The following is a 23,249-nucleotide window of genomic DNA, read 5'->3' on the forward strand; positions in this document are numbered from 1 at the left end:
AAGAGTAATGACAGTTACAAGTAGGCTATAGCATATTATCACTGACAGACTTGAATGAAACAAATACTATACAAGGCATCAAACAGGAAATGTGTTTTCTAGAAATTAGATGGATGGTTCATATAATGTGAATGAGGAATATTCAACAAAACCGGGTCATATGATAAGCATTTATTGAAAAGAGGACAATAAATGGACATGAAAAGCAATCAATCATTCATCATTTCTCTATTGAATTATTCTTGTCATTTATGAAAATGATAACATCAAGGATACCATATTTGGTGGGCAGTCTGACTGGGCAGTCCAAAACATGTCAAAAGAACCAGATTAAGGTTTCTAGTGTTTGGAAGATCTTTTTATGCAATAATTTTACAAAGTTGTGGAAAATAGTAGCATGAGATGAGAAAGTATAGGTGGCATGGTATCTGGACCAGCGAAGATAATAGGTAGATCAAAGAAATCATAGATCCGTGCATGTACTGAAGCAAAATAGAAAATGCAACGTGAGGAAATGAATCATTTCATGTACATGTGAACTGTTACAGAATTCATACTTTGACTGTACAAAGACTAAAGAACTGAAGAGGCCCAAATCATTGAAAAAGTCAATAAATATTTTTGTCACTTCCATTTATTTCCTACTAAAATGATACCTTGACCTATTGCACAAAAGGATCTACATAAAAGCATATTTTTTGTATAGGAAAAATATATTGAAACTGGAGTGGGGTGGGCAAAAGCAATGCCTCATGGAATTCTAGCACATGTACTCTCTTATACTACTCCTGCCCTTACTTTAGTGACGTTCCTTTAAAAACTCTGACTGTATCCATTAATCTATACCTAAGTATAAGACAGAGACATCCTCTTTTCCTCCATATCACAGAATTCATGAAGAAGTCTGGGGTCAAATCTCCTAGGCCTTAGAACACCATAAGTCTCAACACATTACTAGAACAATAACAGAAGAGACCCTGTAGACATTTTCATGAACCTAATAAACAATGCATGAGCTCCTCTGTAATTATAAAAAAAGTTAGGCAATGCTCAATGTAATACTATGCTCTTGAAAGAGTTAAATAGGATTTCACAATGTACCTAAATTATTTCCATGAAATTACTTAAGGAAAAAGTTCTGGTTCTATTAAAATAAAAATAATAGAGTTAGCCATAATTTACTTCCCTCTTCCCCATCTCTCCTTCTCCCCCCACTTTGGCTCAGACCTCTGATTTACCAACTTCCAGGGTCAAAATCTCCTCCTCCCAATGTGGATCAACTCTTCTATACTTAAAAGAGTTAAACTATGAGGATAAATGGATTTCCTAGGGTCTTACAACCAGTATATGTCGGAGATGGGGACATGAACCCAGTTTTGCAAACTACCAGAGAAGTCTTCTGTCTATTCCACCATTAGCCAGAACGTTTATTTACATTCTGTGATTTTCTGTAATTCTGAAAGTAGACTTCCAGCAATAATAATAAAAAATAAATACAATAAAACACGCATTTTAACTCCATTTTAAAAAGTTCACACTATAAAGTAATTAAGGTTGAGGGTCTGTGGACAGCATTGATCCCTAGTTTCATCTAATTTTAAAAAGCACTTTGTTTGCGAAGCAATGACCAAGACCAAATTTCAAAAACATTTGGCCATCAATTGCCATAGTAAATTCATGGCCCTGGGTGACTGCCTTTCCCAAAGCAGTCCACATTGCCCTGGAAATAAACTGAGATGCATAAGAATTCACTTTAAATAAACATGACCCATTTTAAATTACCCCTGTGTAAGGCAAAAGCAATATGTCGCACATTGATCATGGACCCATGTACAGGTCCACTGCTATTGCTTAAATGTCACTCTGTGAATTAGCTAAGAGTCATTAACAAGCACGCTCTCTGCCTATGTGGAACAATTATATATGATACTATTAGCAGTATCAATTAAGGTAGATAAAGTAATAGCCTAATTGAATGGTTGAGGAGCCTAATGGTTTCACTTTTCCTTATAATGGATTGCACTCTATATTCATAAGCAAGACATCAGATCGATATGGTCTTCTACTTAGAAAAACTCCTAGCCTGGAGGATACCAATATCTAATTTCAGATTCATTACTCAGACTTTTTTTCCACTTAATCAGAGAAAAAAATGCTTCAAAAAGAACATTTCTGGAAGCCTAATTTCCATGTCTTTTCATTCAAGAGAATTTAAGATTCTTTTAAGATCTTGTTGAAAGTAAAAAGTGAGACTCACAGCCATGGATTCTGATTTGAAAGTATTTGGGGCGTGTGCGTGTGTGTGTGTGTGTGTGTGTGTGTGTGTTGTCCTTATATTTTTAAAGGACACAGGATGAACTTTGGGGATTTTAGTGGAGTAATTCCCTACTTCATATATAACTCAGTTTCTACCTATGATGAAACCTGCAAAGAAAAATGAAGTTATTGTAACACACCTTAGTACTCCCTTGGTGAGAGTTAGACATGTTTTGGTGGAAAAACTAATCTTCCTTTTGTAGCACTAGTAAGAATGATGGCGTCTCATATCAGTCACAGTTCCACAGCTGAGTGCAAAGTAGCCTTGGGACCCCTGGAGGCTTCTCGGTGTTTCTAATATTCTTGAAGTAGTTGAGGGGGGAGAGATATGACAAGCAAAATTCAGGTGAGGATCATATAAGTAACCCACTCTTACCTGAAGCTGGAGGATTTTGAGCAAGTGAAGAGCTCAGTTGCAATTCTTGCTTTAGCAGGTGCTTTGTAAAACTAATAAGCCTTACTTCTTATCCTCCCCTCATCCTCTCTGGGAATGACAGCAGATGCAAGCAATGGTATTGTTCATTGCATAAGAAGTGGTTCAAATTGTGGAGTGTCCTCTAACACAGCAGCTCAAGAACCCAGCACTCTCGACTGAATGGCAGTGTAGAAATGCTCCAGAGTCCTCACTTGGTTATTAGGCCCTAAAATTTCAATTCAAATTCCCAAATGAGAAAACAGCTCCCAAACCAATATCTGTAGCTTCTGTCACTGCAGAAGGCTGTCCTCTTCAAATAATAACTTTATAGAAAGAGAATCTGTTACTCAAAGTGCTATTTTCAAATATGAATTGAAACAGAACACTTGGGGAAGTGTTCATTTTAAGCATTAACTCAAACGGGGGAGAAATGAAAGCTTTAGAAATGTGTCGTTGATCATTTAAATATGAAAGGAAAATCAAAAGCAATTTTTGTTGGCACAGATCAGAAGTATATGTCTGGAAAGAGCCTTTGAAGCATTCTAATCCAATTCCTTCACTTTACAGATGAGGAAACTGAGGGCCAGGAAAGTTAAGTGACTTGCTTAAGTTCACAGAGACAGTATGGAATTCAGGTGCTGCTTAAAAGATTGAAGAGATGATCTATGTTTTTCAAATCACAGTACTTGAGCTTAGGTACTATGTTGTTCTATATACTTATTTTCTCAATAGTGCATAGAGAGTCATCCTTAGAGTCAGGAAACCTGAGTTTTGAATCCTGTCTCACAAATTGAACAGCTGTGTGGTCCTAAGCAAGTAACTTAATTTTAATACACCTGTTTCCTCATAAGCAAAATGAAGGAGTTGGACTCAGTAACTTATAAGGGTCCCTACCCATTTCAAGTCTATTATGCTATGATTCTTTAAGACTGGGGGAAAATAGTTTGGAGTCATATTGTGGAAGTTATTGTATGCCAGTGTCATACATTTGGAATTCTTTTAGTAGAGAAAATGAAGAATGAAGAATTATTGAAGATCTCACAGTACAAGAATTATGTAAATAGATCTATACATTAGGAAGATTGGTCTGGTAGTGATGTCTTATTGGGATTGGAGTGGGGGAAATACAAGAGCTCAGAATATCACAAGAATATGTTATTTTAAAAATAAAATAAAAATAAGAGTTTAAATGAGGATAAGTGCCAGTGGAAAAGAAAAAGGAATGAGTTGCAAGAGACATCAATCGAAGTATGCTTGAATTGTTAGGACTTAGCAACTAATTAGATGTGAGTGATTTCAGAGAGGGAGGAAACATGATGCTGATGTTTCCTCTCTGGAAGACTGATGAAGTGGTGGAGCTATTCAAACAGATAAGGAAGTCATATACAGAGGAAGACAGATTTTGAAAAAAGTTTATTTGGTATATGTAAGTGTCAGTAGTGGTTGGCACCTGATTTTAAGCAGTACAAAAATATCATTAGGTCTCACTCTACTACTGGATCTGACAACATAGAGATTACCCAACTAGGCTAGTCAAACTTCACTGAAAGATTGGATTAGAATAGCATAGGGTTGATCTACAAACTAACAAGGTCTAAAGAGAGTTTGTTTTCTTCCCCAGCATTATTTCAATATATTTCACTGTTCCCTAATTCTATGAAAAGTTGTAATTTGAGTAATCAATATATAGCAAGTATGTACCGGGTGAAAAGGATATTTTTTTCCCAGGTGCTTTGAATGTATTTCCCAGCTATTCTGCAACTGTTGAAACCTTACCCATTTTTTAAAACTCAGTTCAATGACCATTTCTTCTGTGAAACCTCTTGTGATGCCCCTTAGAGATTATCTCCCCTTCCTTGTCAGTCTCATCAATTTTTCTACCTACTTTAAGCTCTTATCATAGACTATTCTGTAGTACAATTATTTACTTTCATGTTCTCTCTCTCCTACTAAGTTGTGAATTCTACAAAGGCAAATAACGTGTCCTATTTATAACAATAGTTTCCTCAGAATGTATTACATACAGCATATAATAGGGGCTTAACACATGTTTGTTGATTAATTCTGCTGGTGCCTACAAATGATTATAAGGAATAAAGGCTCTCAGCACACTGAATGGACTATCTATGAAGAATTAATGGGAGGACATAGGTAGAGAATAAACAAATACATTTCGGTATGTACTTACTGAAAAAATTTTCATTAATGACATCAGAAATCCATTGGGATATCGGAATATGTTACAGATTGTACTGAAAGTAAAAGAATTTTTAATTTTCATCTGACTCATTTTGGTAAGAATTCTCCTCAAACAGTCAAGGGAGTCTTGTGATCTCTCTCATATGTGTATTCACCTCTGTGCCTGTCCATTGTGCTAATTTTGACCATGGTTTCTCTTAAGCTCATCACATGGTATCAACAGAAAGTGAGATTCCTCACTTTCTCCAGGCAAGTACACAGTACTGTGTTAACATGTCTTAGCACAGAGTAAGTGAGTAATAAATGTATTGACCTACTGAAATCACAAGGATACCAGTGAAGCATATGGCCATCTGTCGCTACTACTCATTCTTATCACATGACCAACCCAACCTCTTTTTCAATCACACCTTTCTTAGATAGCCTCCTTTACTCTATTTTTAACCATTGTTTATTTATTATTCATTGAAACTTTCTCATACCCATTACACATTTCATTGCCTTTTCCATACACACACTCACACACATACACACACACCACATACACACATGTATATAGGTGTATATATGTGTGTATATTTGTGAATATGTCTGTGTGTCTCTATATATAGACACACATACAGACAAGTAGGGTGAATTTTGATATTATTCTATAAATTTCTCATTTTGAACTTTTCCTTATTTCAGTATCAAGATTTCAGAAGGAATTTGATGTAATCCTTTCTTTTCTAAAATTTATATAATATTATAATTACTTATTATTTTAATGTTTTATAGAATTCACTTATAAATATGTTGGAGTAAGTTTTCCAACTCCATTTAAAAAAATTTTTTTCTCTTCCCCCATGGATAAATGGTCAAATGATATGAACAGGCAGTTTTCAGAGGAAGAAATCAAAGTTATCTATAGTCATATAAAAAAATGCTCTGTTACTATTGATTAGAGAGATGCAAATCAAAACACCTATCAGATTGGCTAACATGACAAAACAGAAAGATGATAAAGGTTGGAAAAGATGTGGGAGAGTTGGAACGCTAATTCATTGTTAGTAGAACTGTCAGTGGATCCAATCATTCTAGAGAGCAATTTAGAACTATGCCTAAAGGGTGGCAAAAATATGCATACCCTTTGACCCAGCAATACAGCTTCTATGACTGTATCCCCAAAAGATCATAAAAATGGGAAAGGGTCCCACATGTACAAAAATATTTATTTCAGCACTCTTTGTGGTGGCCAAAAACTTGAAATCAAGGAGATGCCTATCAATTGGGGAATGGCTGAATAAATTATGGTATATGAATCTAATGGAATACTATTATACTATAAGAAATGAAGAACAGGATGACTTTAGAGAGGCTTGGAAAGACTTATATTATCTGATGCTGAACGAAATGAGCAGAACCAGGAGAACTTTATACACAGCAACAACCACAGTGTGTGAGGATTTTTTCTGGTAGACTTAGAAATTCATTGCAATGCAAAGACTTAAATAATTCCCAGTGGTCTTTTAAGGCAAAATGACTTCCACATCCAGAGAAAGAACTATGAAATTCAGTCACAGAATGTAGCAGATCATTTTCTTTTGTATTATGTTTTGGTTTGTTATAGACTTTCTCCCATTCACTTTAATTCTTCTGTACAACATGACTGTAGTGAAAATGTATTTAATAGGAATGTATGTGTAGAACCTATATAAAATTGTATGCCATTTCAGCAAGGGAAGGGAGAAATGGGGGGGGGAGGGAGAGAGAGTGAGGGAAAGAAAAAATCTAGGTTATATGGTAGTGATTGTGGAACACTGAAAATAAATAAAATAAAAATTAAAAAATGTTTTCTCAATTATATGTAAAAACAATCCGTAACCAATACCAATTTGAATCCCATATTATCACCCTCTCTCTCCTCCCTCCTTGGGAAGGCAAGCACGTTGATACAGGTGATGAATATGCAGTCATATATAGCATTTCTACATTAGCTATGTTAAACAAAAAAAAAACACATAAAAAGAAAGAAATCAAAAAAAGAGAGTTTTAAAACTACATGCTTCAATCTGAATTTAGATTCCATCCATTCTTATTTTTTTTTTCTGAAAGGGGATAGCATTTTCATAAATCTTTTGAAAATGTTTTCTATTATTGTATTATTGAAATTAGGTAAGTTATTAATAATTTTTCATTGCTCAATGATTTACTGGTTCTATTCACTTCAATTTGTATCAGTTCATGTAAGCTTTTAAAAGTTTTTTTGAAACAATCCTGCTCATCATTTCTTATAGCACATTCTATTGCAATCGTACATCACAATTTCTTCAGCCATTACCCAATTGATGTATATCTGTTCAATTTCCTTTGGCAACACCAAAAGAACTGTTATAGACATTTTTTGCACATACAGGGTCTACTTGTTTTTCTTTGATCTTTTTGTAATACAGATCTAGTTGTGGTATGTTTTTCCAACCCATTTTGTAAGTTCATTTATGGTGTTCAATATGTTTATTCCATGTTTAGTTATTTAAATTTTTCTGCTAATACTGGTAATTTACATTTTATAAATATTCATCCATTTGACTTGTTGGTTTTATTACCTACATAGTTGAACAAAATTGTTTCTAGTTATTTCTTTTATTCTTTATTTGTCATTTATTCATTTTTATTTTAATCTATTTTTCTAATTCCCTTTATTGAATGTAACTTTATTGCATTATGATCTAAAAAGAATACATTTAATATGTCTGTCTTTCTATATTTGGTTTTGAGGTTTTGATGTCCTACTACATAGTCATTTTTTGTTTAGGTGTCATGTGCTGTTAGGATGTATATTCCTTTCTGTTCCTGATCATTTTTTCTTCAAAGTTATGGAAGATTAGCAAAAAAACAAAACAAAAGAATCTGACCATAAGAAATTATAATGACACAGAAGACCAAGAAACAAACTCAGAAGAGGATAACATGTCAAAACATCTATAAGGAAAACCCCAAAGAAAACCAGGAAGCAATCTCAAGCCCAGAAAGAACTAATGGAAGAGCCCAAAAAGGGGCATAAAATCTTGTAAGAAAAGAACAATTGGGAAAATAAATGAGAGAACTGCAAGAGATTTGTGGGGGGAAAAAGAGTCACTAACATAGAAGAACTGCTTAAAAAGTAGAATTGGCCAAATGGAGAAAAGAGATAGAAAAATTCATTGAAAAAAAAAAACAACTCCTTTAAGAATAAAATTGGCCAAATGGAAAAGAAAGTACAAAAGCTAGTTGAGGAAAACAACATCTTAACAGTTAGAATTGGATAAGTGGAAGCTAATGACTCAAGAATCAAGCAAACAAATTCAAAAAAATGAAAAAATGGGGGGAAAATGTAAAATACCTCAGGGGAAAACAAATGACCTGGAAAATAGATCCAGGAGAGGCAACATCAGAATCATGGGATATCTGAAAGTCATAAGTAAAAGGAGGACCTGGAGAGCATGTTTCAAGGAATTAGCAAGGAAAACTTCCCTGCTGTCCTGTAACCAGAGGGCGAAATAGGCTTTGAAAGAATCCACCAATCACTTACTGAAAGAGGTTTCAAAATAAAAACTCTAAGTAGCATTGTAGCAAAATTTCAGAAGCATTAGGTCAACAGCAGCAAAAAAAAAAAAAATACTTTCAGTGACTAAAAAGCAGCAATTCAAATATCACAGAGTCACAATCATTATTAGAGAGGACTTGGCATTATTAGGCAAAAACTGCTGGGAAAACTGAACAGTTGTAGGGGCAAACTAGATATATACCAGCATCTCTTACCATATACCAAGATAAGGTAAAAATTTAGACCTAAAGGATGACACCATGTGCAATTTGGAAGACCAAGGAATAGTACACCTGCACATCTATGGGAAAGGGAAGAATTCATGACCAAGAAGAGGTAGAGAATTGTGAAATATCAAATAGATCCTTCTGATTATACTAAATTAAAAAGTTTCTGTATAAACAAAACTAATGCAACTAAGATTAGAAGGAAAGCAGAAAGCTGGAAAAATATTTTTACCACAAGTATCTCTGATAAAGTCCTCATTTTTCAAATATATAGAGAACTGAGTCAAATTTATAAGAATACAAGCCACTCCCCAAGTGATAATTGGTGGAAGGATATAAACAGGTAGTTTTCAGAGGAAGGAATCAAAGCTCTCTATAGGCATATGAAGAAGTGCTCTAAAACACTTTTTATCAGAAAAATGCAAATTAAAACAACCTTGGGGTACCACATTACACCTATAAGATTGGCTAATATGGCAAAAAGGAAAATGATAAATGTTGGAGAGAGTGTGGGAAAATTGGAATACTAATGCATTTTTGGTGGATTCCAGAACTGATCTAACCATTCTGGAGAGCAATTTGGAACTATTCCTGAGGGGCAAACAAACTATGAATACTTTTGATTCAGCAGTACCATGGCTGGGTCTGGATCCCAAACAGATCATAAAAAAAGGAAAAAGGACCTACATGTGAAAAAAATATTCATAATAGCCTTTTTCATGGTGGTAAAATATTGGAAACTGAGGGGATGTCCATCATTTGGGGAATGACTGAAAAAGCTGTGGTATATGAGTGTAATGGAATATTATTGTGCAATAAGAAATGATGAACAGGCAGATTTCAGAAAAAAACTTGGAAAAAATTTTACAAACTGATGCAAAGCGAAATGAGTAGAATCAGAAAAAGCATTGTTCACTATGTTAACAATACTATATGATGATCAACTCGGAATGATTCAACTCTTCTCAGGAATACAATGATTGAAGACAAGCACAAAGGACTCATGAAGAAAAATGCATTCCACATTCAGATTAAAACAAAAAAAAATGATGGATTCTAAATGCAAATCAAAGCTTTTTTAAATTTTATTCTTTTCCATAGTTTTCTTTTTCCTTTTCATTAGTTTTTCTTTCACAACTGTGACAAATATGGAAATATGTTTTATGTGATTGTACATGTGTAACCTATGTCAAATTATCTACCATTTTTATAAGAAGGAAGAGGAAGGAGAAAAATCTGGAACTCAAAGTCTTTTAAAAATGAATGCTAAAAATTGTCTTGACATGTAATTGGGAAAAATAATATACTATTAAAAAGGAATTCATTTTGTTTTTCTATACATATGTTTCTATAAAGTAATCAGAAAAGAGATTCATCTATATGGCATGATTTAAGGTCTATTCTATGAAAACATTTTCAATAATATTTGTAAATGTCTTGACAGACATCTCATATTAATATGTCAACAATTCCTAATGCAAAGAGTTTTCCTGCTTAATTGATCACACACACACACACACACACACATATGCTATTTTTAATGTCTGTGATGCTTTTATTTAAATAGGGAATATACAAATGTAAAACATAAATATTTTATTTATTGAGAAATTCTATTTTCTTCCTTCTTAGACATCATGACTTACCTATGTTTGACAACCACTATTTTCAGAGTCAAGATGCAAACCCAAGGTTTGCGAGGCCTGAGCTCAGTCTCAAGGAACATGTGATCAACTATTCACAGAGCTGACATATAGGTAATATTGTACCCTCCAAACACAAGAAATGTTAGGCTTGTCACTACCATAACTATGCCACTCCCTTCACCATTATAAATAAACCCTACTGTTCTCTACTCCCTTCTAACATGGGCCTCCTTAGCACCAAGTACTGGTCCCTCAAGGCACTTTTAATCTGATCCATTCCTTAGTGGCAGCAATGCAAAGAAAATTCCTGAACTCTATTCTCTCTCTCTTCATCCCTCAACCATTTTCTCTTCCTATAGTTTCATGGCTCAGGCAGATGTCCCAATAGGTAAGCTCTGAACTTTGAAGGCAATGGTGGTAGGAACAACTGTACTCATCCTGTGTGTGTGTGTGTGTGTGTGTGTGTGTGTGTGTGTGTGTGTGTGTGTGAAAGGGTGAAAAGTACAACTTGAGTAATCAGGGAAGAATTACCATCTATACATCAGATCTCATTAAAATTATCTCCTTCCATTTTTTTTAACAAAATATCTGTTTTGCAAATTTCCCATATCTCTATAGGGTAACACCATCCTTCCAGTTTCCCATGTTCTGAAGCTACTCCTTATCATTGAATTTTAATTAACAGAAACTGATATCTTATAAATCAGTAATAATATTTTAATTGCCAAATATGATACCATTTTTCAGGACTCATCTTTCTTGAATTTTCTGCAGTTTCTGATATTATTGCCTGCCTTGATAGTTCCTCTGTCTTTTCAAGGATGCTGAAAATGAATTTCCCAAAAAACTTTATCATTTATGCACATTTTAAAAAATTGGAAGCTGAACTTTCCAAATTATTTGGAAACCTTGAAGATTCTTTGTTTTAATAGGCTTTCATCCCCTTTGTTAATGGTGTGTGTGTGTGTGTGTGTGTGTGTGTGTGTGTGTGTATGTAGCACCTCACAATTTTCAAGAACTCTACGTTGATATCAGGGAAGATAATTATTTCCTACAAGAATTTAAATAAAAATCATTGTATAATCAGTGGATGGGATTGAAACAAGCATCAGATCAGTTAATAAAAGAAGTTGATATTAGAATGAGACCTTTCAGTCTCCATATAAGAAAATGTCAAATCAAAATTTTCAAAAATATTGACCTATATTCAATCATATTGCTTTCATTATCAATCAAGAAACATTCATTAAGCACATACTAAAATATCATTATTAGTAAATACTTAATAAAAACAAAATATTTGTGGAATTTATAATAAAATATTGTTTTCAAATTGTCATCTTTCTTACTTTATATTTTTGTAAGTTTTAAAATGTATGCAACTATTTTCATTATGATACACATAATTGATAAATAGTTATTTATACAATAGGATTCTTGTGTTCATTATGGTTTTATTTTTTAATTTAATTTTACTTATTTTTGCTAAAAGGAATACATAATCAAAATAGTTTGGAGAAAACTAAAGTATACCAAACTGGCTATTATGATTTATTACAAATAATGAAATAACATCTAATCAAGTCTCAGTAAAGTGTACTCTGTTTTGAAAGTAATCAAACTTTGTCAAGACCTTTGTCATGGCACACGAACATTTGTTTTATGCAACCATTAAAATAATTGGTATAACTATATTAACTTTAATCTTAAATACATACTTTATAATTTGGGATTTTGAGTCTATGAAAATTGAGAAATTTGAAAGCTATTAATTGTTTTTTCTTTTCGGTAATAAGGTGAAAGACAAAGTGACTTGAAATATAGGCTACATTAAAGAAGAAGAATGGGTTTGAGGATTGATTGATTGTTCCTTTCATCAATGGCTTTCTCCACATCTATTGCCAGTACTTCATGTTCACTTGAAGGGTTTGACTGCACATCAAATATGCCAAGCAGAAGAATTCTGTTGTATATGGATGACTATCCAATGCTTCTGAATCATTAGGTCTATTGGGTATAGTAAGATGCAGATTGTTACACACAGTTAAATCTTCAGATTAAACCCTACATGCTTTTACTATAATATCATGGAAAACATTAAAATGCATCCTAAATGTCCCCAATTATCTTCTCCTTGGGATCTCCAGTCCATATCCTATAGCTGTAAATCATTCATAGTTCATCAGCACAGCTATTTCTTTCTCTCTACCACCCAAGACACTGGATTTATCTCCAGAGCAAGAAGACTATTTAAGGAGAACAATATTTTTCACGTTAACTTTTACTGTTTGGATTTTTCAGGTTACTAATATTTGACTTATTAATCAAAGTTTGGAAAGGTGATATTTAAAATATATTATTGCATTTCTTTAGTGACTTCCTTATCCATTTCCTAATTTCCTCTTTGCATGTCTAGATTTTCTGTATTTTTAAAGCATATATTATATGGAATTTGCTTCCAGAGGTAGAATCTCAATGATGAGATGTGGCTCAGCACCTTGACATAGGGAAAGAGTGGGATCCTGCACCTGAAAACAAAGAAGGCATCCATTACCCCTAGGATGTGTTTTTTTTTCTCACATGTCACAAATGAGTGTGGAGGTAAGAATACATCTAGCAAGGGAAATGGGATAGAGAAAGACAGACTACTCGAGGGAAGGAAAAATATTCTGAATCAGCATGACATGGAACCTGGTTCCTATAAATGAGACAGAATGTTAGGTATGAATCAGTTGAGAAATGGTAATTATGTTTGCTTCCAAATAACAAAGCAAAGATTTGGGGGAAGAAGGAAGAATCCAGAAGTCTAATGGGGGCAAGAACATAGAAATGCCCAACAAATCAGTGAGAAAGCACAAGGTTGGAAACCTAAAGGGAAATAATCCATACAGAAAAATTTCCTTACCTTGTAGGAGCCTGAAAAATGTCACTAAATATACATCAACACATAAGTGGTCTGGAGTTCAAGTATGTCGTTCATTGCCAAAGAAGACCACTCCATCAGAGAAATAATGACAAGACTTGCACTTTGTTTTTTGAATGAGGGAGGGCTGTGCAGGTCCACCAGCCTCACTTCTGCTCCAGAGCCATCTGAATCCAGTGACCAGATATTCATCAGGATGACTGGAGATGACCCAGGATGAAGTAGTTAGGGTTAAGTGACATGCCCAAGGTCACACAGCTAGTGAGTGTCAAGTGTCTGAGGTGAGATTTGAACCCAAGTCCTCCTGACTCCTGCACTGGTGCTCTATCCACTGCACCACCTAGCTGCACCTTGCGTTAAGGTATCTCATATGTAAATGACTGAGCTGAAAACTTTCTTTGTAAAGTTCTAAGTCTCAGAAATCCAAGCCCATGACTTATAAAGAAGAGAAAAATATTCTGAAGAGATGAAATACCAAAGGTTTATCAATACATTTCCAAGTAAAAGATATAAATCTAAGCTAGCACATTTTTTTGAGGGTGTGGATCATTTCAAGTGGAAAAGATAAGGGAAAAAAGGAGAAAAAGTCACAACCAATTATGATTCAAACTGCTAAGGTAAGAAATTCCAGAAGACTGTAAAGTCATTAGATCAAAGAGTATCTCTAGCACCTAGCATAGTAACTTTTAGGTATAATGTGCTTTGTAAAGTCTTGCTAAATTAAAGTAAAATAGGTTTTGAGGTCATAGCTATCCCTACTGGATTAAACTAGTGAATCTGAGTTTGCCTGATGAAAAGAAGTCATCTAGTTACCCTGTCCCCAAAAGTGATGTTGACATCCTGTTGTCCAAATGCAGACATGGTGACAACGTGCTCTCCATTTTTAGTTTACAGGGATTTTTGATCAAATATGAGTCAATAACCAAACATCTTCTTTCTAGATCTCATGAGATTTTAGATAGCTTGTTGGATAACATGCTGGACTCAGAGTCATGAAACAGCAATTCAAATCTTACTTCAGATGTTTTGAAGCTGTATAATCATACCCTAATAATGAGAAGGTTCCTACGAGTTACAAGCATCACCTTCCCACGTAGGAATTTAAACAGTTTAACCTGCTTTAGTCCCTTATGGTTTCCCTCTCTTGCTTACCTTTTCATACTTCTCTTGAGTCTTGTATTTGAAAGTCAAATTTTCTATTCAGTTATGATCTTTTCATCAAGAATGCTTGAAAGTCCTCTATCTTATTGAATATCCATTTTTTAAAGGATTTAACTCAGTTTTTCTGGGTAGGTGATTCTTGATTATAATCCTAACTCCTTTGCCCTCTGGAATATCATATTCCAACTTTCTCATCCTTTAAAGTAGAAGCTATTAAATTTTGGGTTATCCTGACTGTAGCTCCATGATATTTGAATTGTTTCTTTCTGGCTGCTTGGCTGCTTGCAATATTTTCTTCTTGACCTGGAAGTTCTATTTGGTTATAATGTTCCTGGGAGTTTTCATTTTGGTATCTTTTTTAGGAGTGATAAGTAGATTCTTTCAATTTCTATTTTATCTTCTGGTTCTAGAATATTGTTGCAGTTTTCTTGATAATTTCTTGAAAGATGATGTCTTAGCTATTTTTTTTTTGATCATGACTTTCAGGTAGTCCAATGACCTACTTTCCAGGTCAGTTGTTTTTCCAATGCGATATTTCACATTGTTTTCAATTTGTTCATTCTTTTGGTTTTGTGTTATTGTTTCTTGATTTCTCATGAAGTCATAAGCTTCTCTTTGCTCAACTCTAATTTTTACGGAATAAGTTTCTTCTGTGAGCTTTTCTTCCTCCTTTTCCTTTTGGCCAATTCTAATTTTTAGAGTCTTTTTCTTAAGTTATTTTCTGTTCCTCTTTTTCCATTTGGCCAATTCTGACTTTTATGTTATTTTTCTCTCCTTTGTCTTTTTGTGACTCTTTGCTATTTGACTTACATTTTTTTTAAGTGTTATTTTCTTCAGTTTTTGTTGTGTCTCCTTTACCAAGCTGTTGCCTTGTTTTTCATGATTTTCTTGCATCACTATCATTTCTCTTCCCAACTTTTCCTCTGTCTCTCTTACTTGATTTTCAAAATCCTTTTTTTAGCTCTTCCATTTCATGAGACCAATTTATATTTTTCTTGGAGGCTTAGGGTGTAGGCACTTTGAATTTTTTTTCTTCTGAGTGTGTTTTAACTTTCCTTGTCACCATAATAACTTTTTAAGAGCAAATTTTTTTCTTTTCTTTGCTCATTTTCCCAGTCTATATTACTCTTTGTTAAAGTTGAACTTTGCTTCCAGGATGGAGAGTGCAGGGATTTGTGCAGCTGTTTTCATCAGTTTTTCCTAGTTGGTATTATTTAAGGAGATGTGTTTTTATCATCTCCTGGTCTATGCTCTGGTCTGTGAGCAACCACAAGCACTCTTTTCTGCCTTGGAACTGTGATGAGGGTTCCCACTGTCGCCACAAGCTCTGGTATGCTGATGTTTCTCCTTACCCAATAACTGCCACCCAAGTGTACAGCTTAGATCCTACTATGGACAAAACAACAGAGTCCTGCCCCCCGTGCTAGTAAGGAAGCCCCTATGATCTCCTTCAGACCAGTTGTTCAACCCCCTTACCATCTGTAGACTCAGACCTCCAGAAGCAGCTGCTGCCACTGCTGATTCAGTGGCTTTCAAAGTCTGCTCTTGGTTTGTTGCAGTTGGGGCAGTGTTGGTGTGGCCTGAGCTAGACTGTGTTCCACTTTCAGACTTTTCCTGATGATTTTTTAAGTTGTCTTTGCTGTGAAAATTGTTTCATCCTATCCTATTGTGAGTTCTGCTGCTTCAAAATTGTTATATGGCATGATTTAAAGGTGTTCAGAGGGTTTTGGGGCAGAATTCAGGTGAATCACTGCCTTTTCTCTGCCATCTTGACTCTGCCCCTAGGCTCAGCTTTATATTAACCAGATGTAATCTCCCTGGTCTTGTTTTCTCACTTGCAAATGTGTTAAGTTTGATGATATCTAATCTTCCTTACAGCTCTAAAATTCTATGACACTAATCTCTAAAGCCCTCAACTGTGCTTATTGACCAAAGTTCTTCCTAAAAAGTGGCATCTCGACTACAAATAATTCACCAATAGTTCTGATCCACCTGAAATATAGCAGGACTGTCACCTTTCATTTTGAATATTCTATCTCTGTACATGCCACCTAAAATTATGTATGAATTTTTAGACATGATAGCACACTACTAACTTACCTTCAGCTTCAAGCCTACTAAATCCTCCATATCTATTCCACATTACCATTTTTTTTGCTAATCATACCTCCTTTATCTTGCAATTGTTTAATCTTACAAGTATCACTTATATTCACCAGTCTAGACAAAAGAAGTAATTGATTATCTAACAGTTGACAAGAGAACGTGTAACATCTGTTCTTTATTAGATACTCAAATGCCATGTCAGAGAATAGGGAATATCTGCCTCATTTCTCAGAATTAGTCTTGCAACAGTAGGAATTTTGAGTTATCATCATCATCAACAACAACCATAGTCATGCACATCACACTCTAACGTTTGCAAAGTGTTATGTATATTACACCATTCAACCCTCATAACATCTGAGGTGGCATTTGGCATAATGGATAGCATATTAGGCTGAGGGACAGGAATATCTGACTTCACATCCCTCCCCAGACACTTTCTGTTTCTGTGACCTTAGGAAGTAACTTGTCAGTCAGTCAGTCCATAAACATTTATTAAGCTAGGCACTGTGCTAAGCATTGCAGTTACAAAGAAAAGCAAAAGTCAGTCCCTATTTTCAATGCAAACAAGCATGCATAAACAAGCTATTTATAAAAATATTTATATTTTAAATAAATAAATAAAATGAAAATATATTTATGAAATATAAATATTTTTAAAAAATATTTATAACAGTAGAATAATCTGGAGATAATTATCAAAAGAAAGGCACTAGAATTAAGGGGGATTGGGAAAGTCTTCCTGTAAAAGGTGGTATTTTTTCACTTGACGGAGCAAGGGAAGCCAAGATGTAGACATGGGGAGGCAGTGAATTCTAGAATGGCAGATAGCCAGTGAAAATACTCTGAATTGGGAAATAGATTACCTTGTTCAAGGAACTTATCTAATGCAATAGAACTAATTAACGTCTAACATAAGAATCAAAGTAATATCTTTCTGACACTAGGGCTCACAATTTATCCACCGTACCACGTTGTCTCCTGTTTTGCCCAAGTCTAGTTTACTGACATTATCTTGAAAATTAACTTACCTTTTGAACTTTCAAGTTCGATTTACAGTCCTGCAGAAATTGCTTCCTCCAGTTCCAGTACCACCTGCACTCTTTTTGTAGTCTGTAAATGATTTCCTATTCTCAGACTTTCCAATTAGACATTCCCAGTTGGCCAAAGGATCAAATATAGTGTGCCCTCTTTATTTTTAATGTATTTTTATAATCAAGGGACTTCCCATTGAACTGTTTCTAACTTGGAGTAAGTGAATTCATCCAAAATTTTTATAGATGGGAAAAGAAAGAAGTCAAATTGAAAGCTATAAAGTCATTAAATCTTAAAGAAAATACAGCATAAATGCTTCCATCGATTAAAACATGAAGTTAACAAGACACTGTTAGATCCAACTAAACCCTTCAGTCCCCTCCTCCCCATTCTGTTAAAAAATTTCTTCCTGTGCAAGTTCTAAATTATAGCCATCTTTTAAAATTTCCTTTAACTGAATCACTTCTGTTCTTACTATATTTATAATAGGCATTTTATGATCCACATTCTTCAGGTCATTGAACTCCCATAGCTCTCACTCTTCTTTCAGGAGAAGAAACTTGAAGAGAAGGTATTGTTTTCTTTTAAAAAATTCAATTAATAAGGATCATGAAGGAGAGTTCATCAGTCATTTATGTATGCATATGACTTTCTGGAGTGCTAGTGCTTTGTCCAGCAAGTTTAACTATCAAAGACCTTGCCCTAAAAAAATAACATGTAAAGAATTTTTAAAAGCCAGTCTCCAACATAATTCAATGATGTATTTGCTTCTTCCACAACTAATGTTAAAATATAAGCAAATATGAATTTTGCTTTCTGAAAAGATTCATTGATTTTTCATAGGTTTATGAAATACTTTGTATGAGTGATTTATGATCCATCAGACCACTTCTGATTTCATAATGCAATCTGAATGTAAGGACATAAAATTTTAAAATATGGAAAAAGGTATTTATTGATTTCCACCATCATCAGCTGGAACTTAAATGTTGTTTGGCACACTTTAGAATGACATTTCATTCTGAGACATTAACAATGGTATCATATAAAAGTCTGAGTGATCAAGAAATACCTCTATTGAATTTGAGCCCTCTTTCTCCTCTCCCAATTCATGAGAATACAGGGAATGATCCTTTATTCCAAAAAACAGGTAGAGAAACCCCCTTGAACAAGGGAATGTATCTCCCTTGGTAAGAGACATGCATCCCAGCACTCTGTTGAGATGACCAGCAAATTCTTGATTAGAACTCAGGGATTAAGACCTCATCAAACATGACTGACATTTGATTACTATTATGTAGAATCTTATCACAGGAACCTAATCAAGCAAGCAAGTCAAGGTTAATTGCCTACTATGTACCACACACTATTCTAAGAACTAAGAATACAAAAACAAAAAATAATAAATGAAACAATCCTTCCTTGCAAGAGTTTACAGTCTCCAACAATAAAACTGTGTTATTTTGTACATCTTTCCAGTTTGGGATTGTATTTCAGTGTTTTATCTCTTTTGCATTTTCATTAATGGAGGTAAAAGATTTTCCCCCCCACTTTCTCAAAGTAACAACAAAAGCTTATATCAGAACTGCATGTCTGTTGCAATTGGAAACATGCATTTGACTGGGTGATTTTGAGAAGTCAATGATTTTTCAAGTCAATGACAGATTTTCTTCTGCTTTTCCTTTAATTTTTGTAAGCATAGATGAGAAATTAGAAATCCTCAGAAATATATGATTCTGACTCTGGTGATTACCTTGCTGTTCAAGAGTGCTGGATTTGGACTTCAGGCATCAGTCAACATATATATATATACACATATATATATATACATATATATACATATATATACATACATATATATACATATATATACATATATGTATGTATCTATATACCTATATGTATAAATATATATAAATATATGTATAAATATAATATATATATTTATAACATACCATTTCACTGAATCAATGTGAGTCATAGAATACTACAGTCTACAAAGAATTGATTTTTAGGATCATCCTAAATGCAACAATAAACACAGGTAGTAAGTAGCAGAACCATGATTCATACCCCAAGTCATTTGATTCCAGATACAGCAGTCTTTATATTACAACACATTTTCTATTTCATAAATAATAAACATGCATAACCAATGCTGAAGTGTTATTTTCCTAACAAAATTGTTGTAAGTTTTGTTAAGCCAGAGAAGTACTTTTTTTTTGCAATAGTTAATAAATGATTGCCTTTAATTTCTTAACATATCAGGCACAGTAATAGAGAAATACATATTTCCTACTAAATTTCCTGTTGCTCTACTTAATGACTGGCTTGTTAGAAGAATAACCAAGCCACCATCTAATTTTTTTGCAGAAATCAATTTCTAAACTATCAATTCTACATTCATATATTTTCCAACAGCAAATATAATCTGTTTAAAATTTAAAAGCACATTTCAACTAGAATAGCATGTTATTAAAATTGGAAGAAACTATCAGAAAATGGAAAAAAAGGTCTTTTTGGTTGAAACAGATTGCCTTTAAAATGTTTGGAGATGAATTGATGGCACTTTGAATTCTTTATTTTTGGTATATTTTTCTTATTGCTTTATGTGATGGAATTCAAATGTAAGTAGTATTAGAAAAATCCCCAGCCACAGCAAACTTTTGCTCCGTTGCGTAAAGTGACTAGATGTGATCATTGAATTGCAAGTATGGAGATGGAAGTTCTACTTTTATAGACCCACTGAAAACATCTTTTGGTTACTTCTAGTAGCAGAAAGGATGGTGAAGACAGTTTGTATTTCATCCTATTCCCACAGAGTTTTGAATTCTTCTTCCAAATTTCAGCCCTTTGAAAGACATTTGTTCCATGTAGTTAAGCTATTATAAGCATTGTGATGATGATATATGTCAGAAATTTCCTTCTCAAATATTTAAGGATCAATATTATGTCCAAAGGTTTCTGGGCAACAATTTGTTAATAAGCATTTATTAAGCACTTGCTATGTGCCATGAGCTGAGCTAAGCTCTGGAGATACAAAGACAGGCAAAAACAGTACCTGCTCTCCAGGAACTCCCTTTCAAATATGAGACATACTATGCAAACAATTATGTACAAACAAGAGACATAGAATCAACTGAAGGGAATTATTGGACAGAAAGCAGTTGTGTTAAAGGGGATCATGAACAGCTCCCATTTTCTGACTTCTGGCTTCACAAAATTCTAGATAGAAAAAAAGAATAGCTTTAAAAGCTGTAAAAAGGTTAAGAAAGATGAGGGTTAAGAAGAGGTCATTAGATTTGACACTTAAAAGATCATCGTTAATTTTAAAGAGAGGAATTTTAGTGGAATCCTGACTGCAAAGAGTTAAGAGGAGAGTGAGAGGAAAGCAAATGGAAGTATCAATCACAGACATTTTTCTCAAGGAGTTTATGAACAGCTAACAGTAGAGTTTAAGCAAAAAAAATAAGATAACTAACATGGATAGCTGTATTGAGTGGTTTTTTTTTTTAAATAGAGGAGAACATGGATATATTTGTGAGTAGCAGTAAAGCAGTCAACAGACAGGGAGAGGTAGGGGATTACTGAGAGCATGGAAATGATAGAAGGGGCAATCTTCTGGAAAAGACAGGATGGGATCTTCTATGTGCATGTAAAAATGTGAACTTCAACAAGGAGAAGGCCATCCTCTTCATGAGAAAGTGGTCAATGAGATAGTGGGAAAGGCATTTAGGAAATAATTCTCCAGTTACTATGCAATGCTGTCATTGAATTCTCAAAGAATTTTTGGACTTCACCTATAATTTTAATAATTATACATGATAGGTTGCATAGTATACAGATGTTTTTATATATAATTCTGGGCATCTGATTGCATTCTTTTAGGTTTTCAGTAGGTGCTAAATTATTGCAACCTTCTGAGCCATTCTAGTCACCAAACAGTACCTAATCTGCCACTTAAGGATAATCCTTCTACAATATTTGGTTGCAATGCCATTATGCTGAATCCTTATCATCAACAAATCTGCATGAAACAGCCATTCCTTCATTACTTCTTTCTTGAAGTTCTATTATTGTTGCTGTTGCTAATATTTTATTATATATTTATTTATTATGTTATATGTGTGTATGTGTGTATATATATACACACAAACATACATACATATATAAAAATTTTCATATATATATATATTTCTAATTGCCTCTCTGTTTTATGACTCAGGATACATGGGAAAACAGAGACAAGGGTTACCCAGTGTAAAGTCAAGACAAGTACAATCTGCCTTGGGGGAGGGAAAATCCACACAGACCGCTGTATCATGTGTTATCTCAATGCTCAAAATATCAAAGTAAATACTTCTCCAATTATTATCAAACTTCATAATATTTAGCTTCCTTTCCATGCATCACCATATATTCATTCACACTAAAGCTGTCAAAAGATTTATTCTATTTGTTACAGTTATGGTAGTTAGAGAGTCAATGAAAATTTATCGTGTGGCTACAAGATACATCATGAGAAGCAGCAAGATATAGTAAGTAGACAACTGGTCTCTAGAGTCAGGATGACGTATGTTCTGTCACACACCAGCTGTATAATGCTGGGATTTTTTCTTAATTTCTCAGTGCTTCAGACAACTTTCTAAAACTGTAAGTTACAGACTAACTGCGTATCTAGATTTATAGAGGGATTTAGGAGTTACCTCCACCAATGAAATTATAGGTCCAATTTAAAACAAATATGTGTGTATGCATGTATGTGTATGTATATACATATAAACCTACACTTTCATTAATGACACAAAAGGAATATCTTAGGATCTCTTTAAGTAATGGTTCTTTATTATACAGTTTGGAATATCTCTGAGGAGAATGGTGCAGTAGGTAACAGGCTAGACTTGGACTGAGGATAAAGTGTTGAATTCGAAGTCAGGAAGAACCGGGTATAAATCTTGTCACTGATACCTATTATCACTGGGATCTACATTGGAAGAGGAAATTCAAGGACCTAGACTGTTCAAATCAGAAATATATGATATTTGGGAGTATATTTTTGGATTATGACAACAGTAGTCACTGAGATGACCTCATACATGAGCACACAAATGAAGCTATGCTGGGGTCAGAGTATCTTATGGGGCTCATATCCCTTTAAACTGTGGTTTTTGTGCCTCCACAATGTGTACTATTCAACCAAAGAATATCCTAAGCTCAAGTCAAAGGCACTGAATGAAATAACATAATAAGAATAAGAAAAGTTGATGGTATACCATTTTTCAAAACAACCTATAACACACACCAACCTTATATACAAAAGTAGAAACAGTATGTTTCTGGAGGGAGCATGTGTTAAGGGCATACATGTAATGAAACAATTCAACATTCCTTTCACACACACACACACACACACACACACACACACACACACACACTACAAACCAACCAATGTGTTCTCATGATTCTATCATGATGCTTCTTCTAGTTTTGCTCCCTTCTGGTCTCTCATAGCATGTAGTTTCTACTGAACAAATGGTATTTACTGGGAATTGTTCTCTGCTTATCCCCTATGACAGATGTATTCCTCTACTGCTCCCGTCATTCTGCTGGTTACTTCTAGACGTGGTCCTACTGTGCACATGATTGTCAGACTTCT

Source organism: Notamacropus eugenii, chromosome 7 (genome assembly GCF_028372415.1).
Source record: "Notamacropus eugenii isolate mMacEug1 chromosome 7, mMacEug1.pri_v2, whole genome shotgun sequence".
Lineage (NCBI taxonomy): Eukaryota > Metazoa > Chordata > Mammalia > Diprotodontia > Macropodidae > Notamacropus > Notamacropus eugenii.